This window comes from Triturus cristatus, chromosome 3_2, assembly GCF_964204655.1.
Source record: "Triturus cristatus chromosome 3_2, aTriCri1.1, whole genome shotgun sequence".
Classification (NCBI taxonomy): Eukaryota; Metazoa; Chordata; class Amphibia; order Caudata; family Salamandridae; genus Triturus; species Triturus cristatus.
Window position 1 is genome coordinate 1,203,467,994 of NC_140584.1, and position 17,350 is coordinate 1,203,485,343.

Sequence of the window (17,350 nt, forward strand, 5' to 3'; positions counted from 1 at the left end):
TTTTGTCCTGGTTGTGTACGTGCGTTTTGACCGTGTGTACGGTGTGTACATGGGCCATTTGGTTGTACGGTGCTGTCCTTGTGTGTGGCTTGGTACGACTCGTACATGCGGTTGTGATGTTGGGGCATGGGGTGCGCTCCGTACTTAGGAGGTTGTGTTGGGGGTGCGCCTGGAACGTACTGGGGTGTACATAGACGGTGGTACGACACGTACAGGGGTGGGGGGGTGTACATAGACGGTGGTACGACACGTACAGGGGTGGTGGTTCGACTCGAACGTACTGGGGTGTACATAGACGGTGGTACGACACGTACAGGGGTGGGGGGGTGTACATAGACGGTGGTACGACACGTACAGGGGTGGGGGGGTGTACATAGACGGTGGTACGACACGTACAGGGGTGGGGGTTCGACTCGAACGTACTGGGGTGTACATAGACGGTGGTACGACACGTACAGGGGTGGGGGGGTGTACATAGACGGTGGTACGACACGTACAGGGGTGGGGGGGTGTACATAGACGGTGGTACGACACGTACAGGGGTGGGGGGGTGTACATAGACGGTGGTACGACACGTACAGGGGTGAGGGGGTGTACATAGACGGTGGTACGACACGTACAGGGGTGGGGGGGTGTACATAGACGGTGGTACGACACGTACAGGGGTGGGGGTTCGACTCGAACGTACTGGGGTGTACATAGACGGTGGTACGACACGTACAGGGGTGGGGGGTGTACATAGACGGTGGTACGACACGTACAGGGGTGGGGGTTCGACTCGAACGTACTGGGGTGTACATAGACGGTGGTACGACACGTACAGGGGTGGGGGGGTGTACATAGACGGTGGTACGACACGTACAGGGGTGGGGGGGTGTACATAGATGGTGGTACGACACGTACAGGGGTGGGGGTTCGACTCAAACGTACTGGGGTGTACATAGACGGTGGTACGACACGTACAGGGGTGGGGGGGTGTACATAGACGGTGGTACGACACGTACAGGGGTGGGGGTTCGACTCGAACGTACTGGGGTGTACATAGACGGTGGTACGACACGTACAGGGGTGGGGGGGTGTACATAGACGGTGGTACGACACGTACAGGGGTGGGGGTTCGACTCGAACGTACTGGGGTGTACATAGACGGTGGTACGACACGTACAGGGGTGGGGGGGTGTACATAGACGGTGGTACGACATGTACAGGGGTGGGGGTTCGACTCGAACGTACTGGGGTGTACATAGACGGTGGTACGACACGTACAGGGGTGGGGGGGTGTACATAGACGGTGGTACGACACGTACAGGGGTGGGGGTTCGACTCGAACGTACTGGGGTGTACATAGACGGTGGTACGACACGTACAGGGGTGGGGGGGTGTACATAGACGGTGGTACGACACGTACAGGGGTGGGGGTTCGACTCGAACGTACTGGGGTGTACATAGACGGTGGTACGACACGTACAGGGGTGGGGGGGTGTACATAGACGGTGGTACAACACGTACAGGGGTGGGGGTTCGACTCGAACGTACTGGGGTGTACATAGACGGTGGTACGACACGTACAGGGGTGGGGGGGTGTACATAGACGGTGGTACGACACGTACAGGGGTGGGGGTTCGACTCGAACGTACTGGGGTGTACATAAACGGTGGTACGACATGTACAGGGGTGGGGGGGTGTACATAGACGGTGGTACGACACGTACAGGGGTGGGGGTTCGACTCGAACGTACTGGAGTGTACATAGACGGTGGTACGACACGTACAGGGGTGGGGGGGTGTACATAGACGGTGGTACGACACGTACAGGGGTGGGGGTTCGACTCGAACGTACTGGGGTGTACATAGACGGTGGTTGCAATGGGAGTTCGGTGCGGACGGTGTTTTTACCATACGGTTGTGAGTTCGGACGCACGGGTGGGATCGTGATTCCTCGGTCGGACTTGACTTTTCACGTTTGTACGGTAAATCGTCCGAGGACGTGTCGGACACATTTTCCGACCCGAGGACGTGTGGGGAATGATTCCGAATGCGGTTCGTATGGACTTTTTACCATGCGAATCGTGATTGCCAGTTCGTACGGCACTTGTACGATTCGTACGGTAAAAAGACCGCATACGAGTCGCACGGGGTAATTTTTTACCGGATCGTGATCGGCACCTGAATGTCTGAAAAATATTATTTATACCAGCAAATCAGATATGGCATGTGACCAACAAAGCAAAAGTAAAGTTTGGATGGCTCTATTAAATTGGATGGAGCAGTAAATTCGATTCCTATGATTAAGCCATTATACCATTGGATCTGGTCTCCCTAGTAACACCCAAGGGCTCCCACCGAGATGTGAACGGGATGGGGACAAGGTAATGGTGTGATCTAGGAGGGAAAGCTCTCCTCTCCCCTCCGGGTCGGAGAGGTTAGAGGAATCCCATCTAGTAACTTGGCTGTATGAGGACAAAAAATAAAAATACATTTAAAAAAAAGAGTTTTTGGGCACAGACAATGCAGAGGTTATGACCTGGTGTGAGGGTGATGGCTCCAGGTGAGATCTCCTGGTGGGAGGCTACGAGGAGCAATACAAATCAGAAGTGAAGTGCTTGTTTGCTGAAACCTTCAAAAGTAGTCACATGAGCTGAATGTAATTTGAAAAGTCAGAAGCTAAGAGATGTAACATTTCATCTACACTGAGCTTTACTCTGAATCAAACATGCCAATGCCGGCAATGTTGTTCACACCCATTATAAACTTCTCCACCTCTCCAGAAAATGATGCGATGCTTTGTGTTATCTGCAAAAAATCTGCACCATCTTCGTGATGAGAAGCACTTGTTGCTTTGCAGTGAATCATAGGTGATGATATAAGTGACAAAAAAAACGGCATCATTTCTTTTGAGAAGGAACTCAGCCCTGAGGCAAAGTCCTCCCCATCAGAGCGCTGGAAGTCATTGAATTTCTGTACTATGGCCTGGAAGCCTTCGCAAGAGCCCTCAATGTGTTCTAGACAATCAATGCACGTTTTTAAAATGTCTCTTAATTCCGACCACCGGTCTCCCGCCTTATTGTCTGCACTGTCGTTTTTCTGGGTTCTCGCTTTCATGATCTTGACTGCTTCGCGTATTGCATCCACATATTTTTTAATGTTTATAGACTGCTGCCTAGAAAGAGAAAAGACAGGTACAATTAATATCATTTTAGTGAACTCGACATGAAATATTAGAACCTATGCATTAATACTTGCAGGTGCTACTGACGATTCAGGAGGACCTCAGAGCACACAAACAAAGCCCTCGTCCTCAGGCTTGCACACTCCCTCAGTTCCTGCAGTGTTCAGACCTCACTAAACAGAAATAGCTCACTTTGCTGTAAACCAGTTGCACATGAGATATCCTCTGTTTCAGAGCCTTTCTACTAACCAACCTATACATGAGTGTCTGCAAGTGACGTCTTGGTGAAGAGTGACACAAGGGTGTGTAGATTCAGATCTCTTGTGAGGCAGCAGACACTAGTGTGACAAAAGACACGACCTGCACTCTTCCTTCTCCAGTCGATCTCTCTGACACTTACACTCATCTCTGTAGGGCAGGTACGTATTCACAAATGCACCATCGCGAGTGGATGAATGTGTGTGTCCTTGTGAGATATTGTACAGCGGGGCTCAGAGATGGATGAATGTGTGTGGCTTTGTGTGATCTTCTACAGTGTGGTCAGAGGCGGGTGAATTGTGTGCCATTGTGTGATCTTCTACAGTGGGGCTCAGTGGTGGATGGATGAGTGTCTCTTTGTCTGATCTTGTACACTGGGGCTAAGAGGTGGATGAAGGTTTGTGTTTTTGTGTGATCTTGTACACGGGGGCTCAGAGGTGGATGAATGTGTGTGTTTTTGTGTGGTGGGGAAACAGCCCTCCATCTGGTCCTCGGCATAGGGGCTGGTTGATTTGGGCCCTACCCTGAGCCCAAAACCCAATGTGAAAAATCTCGGGATCATTTTCGATGCACAGCTATCTTTTGACAGTCAGATTAGGGCCACAGCGGGCATATGCTTCGGGGTGCTGAAATTGATAAAGAAACTTCTGAGGCTAATACCGGCTGCTGCACAAAAAACTGTAGTGCAGGCCTTGCTAATCTTGCGGCTGGACTACTACAATGTGCTCTATCTGTGTACATATATAGGCAGGCTAGCGATGCTGTAAAGAGTACAAAACGCTGCAGCCCGGATACTCCTGAGACGACCTAAATGGTCTTCTATTAGCCAGGGGGTGAGCAGTCTAAATATCGAAACTTTAATTTCGACCTACAATAATATCGAGTTTAGAATATCGAAGGGACAGAATATCGATGTCAAGAATATCTATGGACAGAATATCGACCCTAAGGTAAGTAATATCGATGTTATTTATATCGATGTTAGTAATATCGAAATTAGTAATATCAATATGAAATATATCGATGTTACTAATATCCATGTCACTAATATCTATATTTATAATATTACTATGTGTGTTATTATGTATTTAATATGTATGTGTTAATTATTTTTTGTTAAGTGTTCTACTGGTTCAAAAGTATATGTATACAATTTTTATATGTTAATAATGGTTTTTTAAAGTTAATTTTGTGTTTTAGTACTGTAGCGGGTTGTGGGTTTATAGGGGAATAGGGTGGGAGGTAATTTAATTATATGAATTTAATTATACATTTTTGGGAATTATACATTAATTTTAAATAATTTTAGCGTTTAAATTCTGTAGCGGGTTGTGGGTTTATAGGGAAACAGGGTGGGAAGTAATTTAATTATATGAAATTAATTATAAATTATTAGGAATTATAAAATATTTTAAAATAATTTTTGCGTTTAAATTCTGTAGTGGGTTGTGGGTTTATAGGGGAATAGGGTGGGAAGTAATTTAATTGTAATTAAGTAATATTTTTATTTATTTATTGGTATTGATAATTATATTATTGTTAATTAAGTATTAATTGGTAATTAATTATTATTAATTGGTAATTAGTTTTTATTAATTGATTAATTGATAATTATGTTAACTGCATTATTTTATTATTTGAGTGTTTTGTGTGTTTATAGGGGAATGGTGTTGGAAGTAATTGAAATCTAGTTAAGTAATTATTAAATGTGTTGTTGGGTATTGATAATTAATTAATTGGAGATTAATTATTAATTGGTAAATATTTTAAATTATAATAATTTGGTTATGAAAAATAATTTATTGTTGATTAATAATCAATTGGCAATTAAATATGTTTAAATATTATTTATTGATATTTCTAATTAATATACTAATAAGTAATTAATAATTGGTAAATAATGTATAATAATTAATAATTTGTGTATAAAAATATGTAATTGTTTAATATTTTTTAATTGGTAATTAGTGTTTGATAATTATTTTTTGGTATAAAAAATTTAATTGTTCAATATTTTTTATTTGGTAATTAATATTCATTAATTATTATTTATTGGTATTTATTAATAATTTATTGCTAATTAAATATTTATTGGTAGTTATGTTTTTAATAAATATCTATTGGTATTTGTAAGTAATTTTGAGTTATTTAATAATTAAATTATTAATTATTTTAAAGAATTATTTTATTTATAAGTATGATATTTTTAACATGTAAGCTATCCAACACTTGCCCTACTGTTGCACTCTCTGGAGTTAGAATAGTAATTTTTACCCCTACGCAATCCAACACTTTCCCTGCTGTTGCACTCTCTGGAGTTGGAATAGTAAGTTTTACCCCTACGCTATCCAACACTTTCCCTACAGTTGCACTCTCTGGAGTTGGAATAGTAATTTTTACCCCTACACTATCCAACACTATCCCTGCTGTTGCACTCTCTGGAGTTGGAATAGTAATTTTTACCCCTACGCTATCCAACACTTTCCCTACTGTTGCACTTTCTGGATTTGGAATAGTAATTTTTACCCCTACGCTATCCAACACTTTCCCTGCTGTTGCACTCTCTGGAGTTGGAATAGTAATTTTTACCACTACGCTATCCAACACTTTCCTTACTGTTGCACTCTCTGGAGTTGGAATAGTAATTTTTACCCCTACGCTATCCAACACTTTCCCTACTGTTGCACTCTCTGGAGTTAGAATAGTAATTTTTACCCCTACGCAATCCAACACTTTCCTTACTGTTGCACTCTCTGGAGTTGGAATAGTAATTTTTACCCCTACGCTATCCAACACTTTCCCTACTGTTGCACTCTCTGGAGTTAGAATAGTAATTTTTACCCCTACGCAATCCAACACTTTCCCTACTGTTGCACGCTCTGGAGTTGGAATAGTAATTTTTACCACTACGCTATCCAACACTTTCCTTACTGTTGCACTCTCTGGAGTTGGAATAGTAATTTTTACCCCTACACTATCCAACACTTTCCCTACTGTTGCACTCTCTGGAGTTGGAATAGTAATTTTTACCCTTACGCAATCCAACACTTTCCTTACTGTTGCACTCTCTGGAGTTGGAATAGTAATTTTTACCCCTACGCTATCCAACACTTTCCCTACTGTTGCACTCTCTGGAGTTAGAATAGTAATTTTTACCCCTACGCAATCCAACACTTTCCCTACTGTTGCACGCTCTGGAGTTGGAATAGTAATTGTTACCCCTACGCTATCCAACACTTTCCCTGCTGTTGCACTCTCTGGAGTTGGAATAGTAATTGTTACCCCTACGCTATCCAACACTTTCCCTACTGTTCCACTCTCTGGAGTGGGAATAGTAATTTTTACCCTTACGCTATCCAACATTTTCCTTTCTGTTGTTTTTTTTGGAGCTGGAGTAGTAGTTTTATTGTCTCTGCTATTTAATATTTTTTTATTATTTTAGCTAATGTAGTATATCATTAATTTTAACAATATTGAAATTAAATGTAATAGTTTTAATTTGTTATACATAATAATTTAATTTTTATTTATGTTATTGTTTTATGTGTGTAATGTTTTTGCAATTGTTAACATTTTTAAATAATGTATAATTTATTAAAATAATTATTAAAACATTATTAAGTAAGTACATATATTATATGTCTATGTTTAATTAATTTTTTATTAAATTATATTTAGTAATTATTATTTTTTAACATTTTGAAATATATTTAATTATGTTTATTTTATTTATAAGTATTATTATGTTTATTTTACATATTTTTTATAACCAAAAAAAACCGATATTTTTAAAAACGATATTTTTGACATCTATATTTTATTTTCGATATTTTTGTACTTACAATGTTGTAGATAGGATGTCGATATTCTTGACATCGATATTAGTGTTGCGATATTTTTGTAGGTCGAATTTCTGACCTTCGAAATTTTGTCAGAGAACCAGCCAGGGTTTGGTCGAACTCCACTAGCTCCCAGTGAAACACAGAATCACCTATAAAGCCCTGTGTTTCACGCACAGGATAATGCATTGGAGGGGTCCCAGCTACCTCTTTCCCTCGATCAAGACTCATAACCCCTCCAGAACACAAAGATCTGGAGGAGCAGCGCTGGCAGTGATCCCCAGAGTTCATCGTGCAAGACTGGCCGGATGCTCTTTTGGGCTGCATGCAGCCAAGCTCTGGAATTCTATGCCAATTAATCTGAGACTTGGACAGTCAGAAGTAAGCTTCTGAAAAAACCAGAAGACCTGACTTTTTAGACAGAACTAGCAGTTGTTGGTACTGGACTCGTCAGGGCCTGTATTATGCTTAGCACGGGGACACTCTCTTGGAGTAACCAGGCGCTTTATAAATCCAAAATAAATTCATTCTTTCATCTTGTACACCGAGTGCTCAGTGGAGGATGAATGTGTGTGCCTTTCTGTGATCCACTTCAGTGGAGCTCAGTTGTGGATGAATGAGTGTCTCTTTGTGCTATCTTGTACAGCGGGCCTCAGAGATGGATGAACTTGTGTGTGTCCTTGTGCAATCTTGTACTGTCGAACTCAGGAGTGGATAAAGGTTTGTGTTTTTGTGTGATCTTGTACACTGGGGCTCTGAGGTGAATGAATGAGTGAGTCTGTGTGATCTTGTACACTGGGGCTCAGAGGTAGATGAATGTGTGTGTCTTTCTGTGATCTTGTAAACCGAGGGCTCAGTGGGGGATGAATGTGTGTGCCTTTGTATGATCTACTACAGTGGGGCTCTGTGGTGGATGTATGGGCGTCTCTTTGTGTGATCTTGTACAGAGGGGCACAGAGGTGGATGAATGTGTGTGTCTTTGTGTGATCTTGTACAGCGGGGCTCAGTTTTGGATGAATGTGTGTGCGTTAGTGTGATCTTGCACAGTGGGGCTCAGGGGTGGATCAATGTGTGTGCCTTTGTGTGATCTTGTACAGCATGGCTCAGAGATGGATGAATGTATGTGGCTTTGTGTGATCTTCTACAGTGTGGTTCAGAGGCGGGTGAATTGTGTGCCATTGTATGATCTTCTACAGTGGGGCTCAGTGGTGGATGAAAGAGTTTCTCTTTGTGTGATGTTGTACACTGGGGCTCACAGGTGGATAAAGGTGTGTGCTTTTGTGTGATATTGTACACTGGGACTCAGAGGTGGATGAATGTGTGTGTCTTTGTGTGATCTTGTACAGCGGGGCTCAGTGGTAGATGAATGATTGTCTCTGTGTGATCATGTACAGTGATGCTCAGTGGTGGATGAATGTGTGTACCTTTGGGGCTCAGAGGTGGATGAATATGTGTGCCTTTGTGTGATCTACTGCAGTGGGGCTCAGTGGTAGATGAATGAATGTGTCGTTGTGTGATCTTGTACAGCGGGGCTCAGTGGTAGATGAGTGAGTGTCTCTTTGTGTGATCATGTACAGTGAGGCTCAGTGGTGGATGAATGTGTGTGCCTTTGTGTGATCTTGCACACCAAGGGCTTGGTGGGGGATGAATTTGTGTGCCTTTGTGTGATGTATTACAGTGGGGCTCAGTGGTGGATGAATGAGTGTGTCTTTGTGTGATCATGTAAAGTGAGGCTCAGTGGTGGATGAATGTGTGTGCCTTTGTGTGATCTTGCTGAGCGGGGCTCAGAGGTGGATGATTGTGTGTGGCTTTGGGTGATCTTGTACAGCCTGGCTCAGAGGTGGATGAATGTGTGTCCCATTGTGTGATCTTGTACAGCGGGGCTCAGAGCACCATGAATGTAATGTGTGTGCCTTTGTGTGATCTTGTAGACTGGGGCTCAGTGGTGGATGAATGTGTGTACCTTTGGGGCTCAGAGGTGGATGAATATGTGTGCCTTTGTGTGATCTTGTACAGCGGGTCTCAGAGGTGGATGAATGTGTGTGCCTTTATGTGATCTTGTACAGTGGAGCTCAGAGGGGAATGAATATGTGTCCCATTGTGTGATCTTGTACAGCGGGTCTCAGAGGTGGATGAATATGTGTGTCTTTGTGTGATCTTACAGACTGGGGCTCGTTGATGAATGAGTGTACCTTTGTTTGATCTTGTACAGTGGGGCTCGGAGGTGGATGAATATGTGTCCCATTGTGTGAACTTGTACAGCGGGTCTCAGAGCTGTATGAATGTGTGTGCCTATGTGTGATCTTGTGCAGCAGGGCTTGGAGGTGGGTGAATGTGTGTCCCATTGTGTGATCTTTAATAGCGTGGCTCAGAGCCCGATGAATGTGTGCACCTTTGTGTGATCCATCTCTCCGCTCTCTCACCCACCCACCTCTCCCACCTACCGATCCATCTCTCCACTCTAACACCCACCCACCCTTCTCTCCACTCTCCCGCCCACACATACCTCAGTACCACCCACCCGTCCCTCCACTCTCTTGCTCACCCATCCATCGCTCCAGCCCACCCATCCATCTCTCTGCTCTCTCTTTCACCCACCTATCCATCTCTCCCACCTTCCGATCCATCTCTCCACTCTCCCACCCACCTGCCCATCGCTCTACTCTCCTGCCAGCCCACCCATCTCCTCTTTCACCTACCGATCCATCTCCCCACTCTCCCACCCACCCACCAATCTATCCACTCTTCCGCCCACCCATCCATGAGTCCCACCCACTCATCCCTCCACTCTCTTGCCCATCCATCCAGGTCTCCAGCCCACCCATCCATCTCTCCATTCTCCTGCCTACCCACCCATCTCTCCACTCTCTCTCACCCACCCACCCATCTCTCCACTCTCTCTCACCCACCCATCCATCTCTCCACTCACTCTCACCCGCCCACCCATCCATCCCTCCACTCTCTCTCTAATCCATCTCTCCTCTCTGCAGCCCACCCACCTATCCCTCCACTCTCTTGCCCACCCATCCATGTCTCTAGCCCACCCACCCATCTCTCCCTTCTTCCGCCTACTGATCCATCTCTCCACTCTCCTACCCATATCTTTACTCTCTCTCACTCACCCACCCATCTCTCCTTTCTCCCACCTACCCATCTCTCTCTCTAACTTATACCAATCCCTCTCTCCTCTCTCCCACCCACCCAACAATCTCTCCACTCTCCCACCCACCCATCCACGAGTCCCACCCACCCATCCCTTTACTCTCTTGCCCACCCATCCATGTCTCCAGCCCACCCATTCATCTCTCCACTCTCCCACCCACCCATCTATCACGCCACTCTCCTGCCCACCCACCCATCTCTCCACTCTCTCTCAACCACCCACCCATCTCTCCTCTCTACAGCCCACCCACCCATCTCTCCACTCTCTCTCTCCAGCCCACCATCCATCTCTCCTCTCTCAAGCCCACCAACCCATCTCTCTACTCTCTCTCTCCCGCCCACCCATCCATCTCTCCTCTTTCCAGCCCACCCACCCACCCATCTCTCAACTCTCCTGCCCACCCACCCATCCCTCCACTCTCCCGCCCACCCATCCATCTCTCCATTTCTCACAAGGCTGGCACGAACTGCGCCTCTTTTACTGCCAGCCTTGCTTCTCACAAGCAAGGACTCGAAAGACTATTTCAAAACAAATAAATAAAAGGCATTTTCATTTACAATGGCAATAGGTCAAACTGTCGCAAACGTGAGAACTATTGCATTACGAGGGGCGGAGCATAGCAGCGATCAGATCGGATTGGCGAGGTCTACGCTGCTTTCCAGCTTCACCAGAACGCAGGTGTCCCGCAATAAGCCAAAATTTGACCCGCAATTTGGCCCGACCGATAGTTGGCAGCGGGGGGTTTGGAGGGGGTGTCCAGCGGCCGCTCCCGAAGCTACACAGCACTCAGAAGTGAAAGCGGGAGAAAGAGAAAGAAAAACCCATGGTAAGTGCAAGCGCGCCCGCCAGCACCTGGCGGCCACAGTGAGAGTGAGCCCTTGGTAACGCTGCGGAGGAGGCCTGACCAGGTCGAGTGCAGCCTGCAGCCCAGCCTTGTGTGCCCCGCTTGCCACTGCCTTGCCTTTCTTCCCACCTTAGTCACACGCTATATGCCACAGCCACAGACCTCTTTAGCCCACAACAGGCTAGAAATACTCTAGAGTACAGAGACAAGTGTGGCCAGGAGCACCAGACGTCGCTCTACCCATCCAGGGAGAAAAGAGGGGAGGAAAGAGGAGAAATAAGCGAAAAGGATTAGGAGGGAGCCCCCGATCCCCTGCCTCCAACAATCAGTGCACAGAAGCCACAGCGACCTGAACTGTGGCAGCAACCGACAAATCAAGTCACATAACATCACTCGTGGGCAGAACAAACTCTCGATCCCCCGCTTTTCAACCTGTATCAGTACCCGCGCAATGAGATCAGGAATGATCAGAGGCGTTGTAGGAAAACCAAAAGGGAAACCTAAAAGGGAAAAGGGGGACCAACATGTCTCGGACAGCCCCAGCAGAACCCAGGACTCGGAATCAGAGATCAATCAACATAAGACCATTGATACTGACACGGACAATGCCAAAGAAGGCAAATTGAGCCCCACTATCACCACCAGTCCAATCACCAGAACTAGTGCTAAATCCAGTAAGCGGGCACGTATTACAGATTTTTTTAAAGTTTGCCGTAGACTATCCCCAGAGAAACATAAAGCTAATAAGGAAGCCAAGGAAGCTAAAGGAGCCAAGTAAGGCACTATCACTGATGCCACCAATGACATCGATGACACACTCCGAGAAGGCAACGGCGACAGCGATAATAAAATAGCAAAAGACGAAAGAACGGAACATGGGGATTTCATGCCCCCCACAAGAGACGATAAAAGCCATGATAGTCCTACACATAATCGTCTGAATTTACCAACTGACCGTCAAGGACACCAACTTCAAACCATAAAGGCATTAGTCCATAAAGAGACAAGCACAAACTGGGAAATCACACAGAGTCAGTGGGTCAGCCAGGTCCAATTAAGCCAACCCAGTCAAGATCAACTACGCCAACAACAAAATGCGTTACAATGCCTCAATGAAGATCTTGTGTGCTGGAATGACTGTCTTTCAGGCCCTTGTGTACCTTCTAGCTTATCAGCAGTTTTACAAATACAATCACAGGACCAACCCAGGACGCAAATAGCATGCGGTCAAAAACAGATTCCTGGCATGCTTGAGACACCCCCCAACTCATTCCAGCCCGCTCAGCAGACGGAACAGGGACCATCACAACAAAAGATGAAGGGGGTTGTGCCACTTGAGTCCCTTGAGGCCACGTTGGCCCCCCTTAGAACCACAGGGATTACGTGAAAACGCTCAATTAAGAAACGTCAAGAAACAAGGAGACAAATCGTAGACAAATCGTAGACGGATGCACAAATATATCCATCAACCAGTTCTGTATGGTCACTACTCCTAGGCACCATGGAAACCATCGGATCTGCCATGACATATCATGCCGACAAGCTAGACACTCAAGTCGAGCTATTAAACATCTTAGCAATATACGTCCAGGGAATATAACAGAAGTTGCAAGATTTAAACACCATGATAACGAAGGTCCTTCAAGAAAAGGATATTACATATTATACCTGCCACTGCCCCCAAATAATTGATAAACTCGCAAGGGTTCCAACCATAATGTCAAAGCTTCTAGGGGCAGTCAGGGAAGCACAAACAAACCCTATATCATCATCTAAGGAAAGAATCCCTGAGGAAATGGACAGAGTTGTCGGTGAGAGCCCAAGTTGCAATAATCCAGGAGTGAAGGCGACAAGTAAGGGGTCTATTAGGATGGCGGGCGGACTTCAATCTGCCCACCACCCTAGTGGTGCTTTGACTGACCGCCAGTGGTGCGCTGGTCCTGCACTGCCAATTAGGATGTGACCGCCACCGTGGTGGTCGCATCCCGCATATTTAACATTGTGGTGGGCGGTGCTGTGAGCAGCACCTGCCACAATGTAGTATATGCATGTTGTGCATTGTCATGGACAACGTGACAGGCGCCGCACTGTGCCTGCCACCTTGTGTATGCCAATGTAGGGGGGTACCATGGGTACCCCCCAAGTGCAGCCCCCAACCCCCCGGGGGCCCACAACGGGCCCCCAAAGCGATTCCTGCATGCCTTTCTGTTGTGTCCTACAGGGCACAGTAATACAACTAGACACAATTAATAAGTCTGTTGCGTTTATTCGTGGGTACAACGAGCCACCGCTCCTCTCATGACAGAAGAGAGGCACCAACTGACTCTTCATAGAACTAAGACACAGCAGCTCCATGACAACACATGGGGTTCTGTATAGCATACAAACAAGCATATCTAAGCACAACATATTACCTCTTTTTGTAAAAAAAAGAAACAGCAAATAATGAAGGGAAACAGTAAGCAAAAAAAACAACATTTGGAAATAACAAGAATACAAGGAAAGTGTATGGTAGAATACAATTAGTACAGATTATGCAAAGAGCATAAACATGAAAAATGCTAAAAAGTTAACCATAAATATAAGGAAATGACAAGAGATTCCTGAAAAGTTCAACGCAGCTTGCAAGGAGGACGTCTAACACGAATAGACCTCCTTGGCACATGACTTAACACATTGGTTTCAGAAACATTACTTGAAGACACATTCACAGGTCCTGTTGGAGAAGAAGTCACATTTGCTGGTCCTGTCAGAGAATTGGAATTGCCTGCAGACACATTAGTCAAACCAGAAGGAAAAACAACATCACCTCTGGTGCCATTGCAATTATTCACTGCAGACTGAACTTTGACAACTTTTCCCAGGTTCCACCAATGCCCACTCTGTACCATAAGTGCACCACCACAGACTTTCTCTACACAGACGGGTTCACCAAAGGACATCCCACCTTTTCTGACAAAATTTCTGTTTCTAATACGAACCATGTCCCCAGGAGACAAATAAACTGTCTTGGCAGACTTCTTCAGATTATACCTGTCAGACATTTTCTTCTGCGCTACTTTAACACGAGACTCCAAAGCAACATTATCCACCCAACATGAAACTTTGTTAGAAACAGTTCTTAAAAGCCAAGCAGGATAAAGAGTAGAAGTAGGCACTCTACCTTTAAGTGAAACAAAAGGTGCAACTTTTGTAAGTGAATGTGGCGTTGCGCGGTAAAACCACGACATGGATCTTACTGCACCCTCCACATCGAAACTGTTGTGTTTAGCCCACTTGATACATTCCACTACATCTCTGTTCATCCTCTCGACTAAACCGTTGGTGTGTGGGTGTCCAACAGAACTTCTTAAATGCTTCACACCAGATTCATTTAAAAACTCACACATTTCCTGATTGACCATCTGCACGCCATTATCTGAGACTATAGCCTCCGGAAACCCTTCCCTCATAAAGATCTCTTTAAGGAAGAGTATGGCATTGTTAGCAGTGGGAGACCCACAAAACTTGACTTCTGGCCACTTGCTGTGAAAGTCCATTAGTACAAACGCAAAGCGTAAGTTGTGAGGAAGAAAATTGAATGGCCCAACCAAATCAATACCCACATGAAACCATGGCTTTGTGGGAAAAGTGATGGGTTGAAGAGGAGGAGTAACAACTTTCAAACCCTTTTCTGCCCCACTACAGGCAACACACTCCTTGACCCTTCCTTCCATTTCTTTGTCCATAGAGGGCCACCAGTAGTGTAGTCTGACACTTTTTTTGTCATAGTTGCCCCAAGATGGCCATCATGTGCACAATCAACCAACTTGATGCGTATTTTCATGGGAGGCACATACCTACCCTCCCTCATGACGACCCCATCTTCAATAGACAACTCCTCTGCCACTTTCCAAAAGGGCTGAATATCAGAGGACACACACCTTTCTCTGGGCCAACCTTTCACAATGTATTCGTTTACTTTGGCGAGAATCAAATCTTCACTCATCGCCTCCTTCCACTCAACCTCACTGCAAGCTTTGTTTTCAACTGCATCCACAACGGCAATGAAACAGTCCTCCTTGTCCTCATCCACATCCACAGGGTCATCTTCACTCAAAGGAAGCCTAGATAACATATCAGCTCTAACATTTTGTTTTCCAAGTATATGCCTTACTACAAAGTCATATTGCAAAAGTTTGATGGTCAAACGTGCAATGTTATGTTATGTTATGTTATGTTAATAGGAGCTTATAAAGCGCACGGTCACCGATAGGTTTCATGGCGCTAATTGTGTGATGTGTTGCGGCGGGACGGGCTAAGCGTGGATTTGCGAGTACAGCCAGGTCTTGAGAGCCTTTCTAAAACACATCAAGTTATCCTGCATCCTGATGTCCAATGGTAAGGAGTTCCAGAGGCTCGGAGCTAGGTAAGGAAACCTGCATCCGCCTTGGCATTTGAGTTTGAAGACTGGGACGGTAAGAAGTCTTAGATGGGCGGAACGAAGGTTGCGGCTTGGGACATGTTTGACAATCAGGTGACTGATGAATTTGGGGCTCCTGCAGTGCAAGGCCTTGAATATCAGACATCCGGTCTTGAAGACTGCACGTTGGGCGATGGGTAGCCAGTGCAATTTGGCTAACAGGGGGCTGGCCGAAAGCCATTTGGGATGTTTGAGGATCAGTCTCGCTGCCTGGTTTTGTACTATTTGAAGACGCTTGAGTAGATACACAGGCAGACCGAGATAGATGGAGTTGGAGAAATCGAGACGCGATAGTACCAGGGAAATCACTGCCTGAATGAGAGCCGATTGAGTCAGTAAGTGGCTGATTTTCCTAATTTTCCTCAGTTGGAAGACACAGGATGAGACCATCGACCCCACCTGTCCTCTAAGAGAGAGGTCAGAGTTAAGGGTGACACCCAGGCTTTTCGAGGCAATACGAGGTGTAGCGTATTTGAGGTGTTCCCCTCCCAGGATATATACCAGAGGTTTGTGATCAGTTTGGATAACAAATTTTCTACCCCAAATGTAGGTTCTGAATTTTTCACTCGCCCAATAACATGCTAAAAGCTCCTTCTCAATCACGGATTAATTAACTTCAGGATCCCTTAGTACTCTAGAAGCATAGCTGATGGTGACCTCATTAACACCTGAAGATTGTGTAAGTACTGCCCCTAGACCATAATTGCTGGCATCAACTGTGATGGTGCAAGGCACAGCCAGATCATAAGCCCTAAGGGGCAGATTTATGTTAACTGGCGCATCCCTGCATATCAGCAGGGATGCGCCAATTATTATGCGCCACAGCTGCGCCACCATGGATGCGCCGCATTTATAATGCGGCGCACCATGGGGCAAAAACGGCACAGATGCGTGACGCATCTGTGCCGTAAAAGTGGCGCATTGCTGGAGTTGCATCGCAAGCGCGACGCAGCTCCAGCAATGTTCTGGGGGGCCCTATCTGTACAATTCTGCGTCAATCCTTAAGCCTGCTTCAAGCAGGCGCAGGGTTTTGACGCAGCATGGGCCTAAAAGTGACTGAGTGAAATCTTGTAGATTTCACTCAGCCACTTTTAGGAGGCGTTCCTGCGCCGGAACGCCCCCACCTGCCCTGGAACGCCTACATGTGGCGCAGGGCTTTACAACGTGACGCATCTCCCAGATGCGTCACGTTGTAAATACCCCGCACCATGGCGCAGGATTTGCGCCGCTGCTGCGTCACAAAAGTGACGCAACGGCGGCGCAAAAGTGGCGCAAGTGCAACATAAATCTGCCCCTAAGTGTTTTGGCATTAAGCATTTCAGATTTGACCAACTCAAAGGTTTCCTGACAGTTATTATCCCACTCAAAGGTGACATTCGTCCTGAGCATATTGGACAGTACCTTCATTTTGCTAGCATAGTCAGGAATAAAGTGTGAGTAAAACTCACACAACCCCAAGAAGGAGCATAGTTCATCCTTGTTTTTGGGACATGGATACTCGACCACTGCTTTTACCAAACCAGGTCTAGGACTCACACCATCATCGGAAACAAGGGGCCAGATTCACAGAACTAACTTAAGACAAAATCCTAAACTTACTACTTTTGGTATTCACA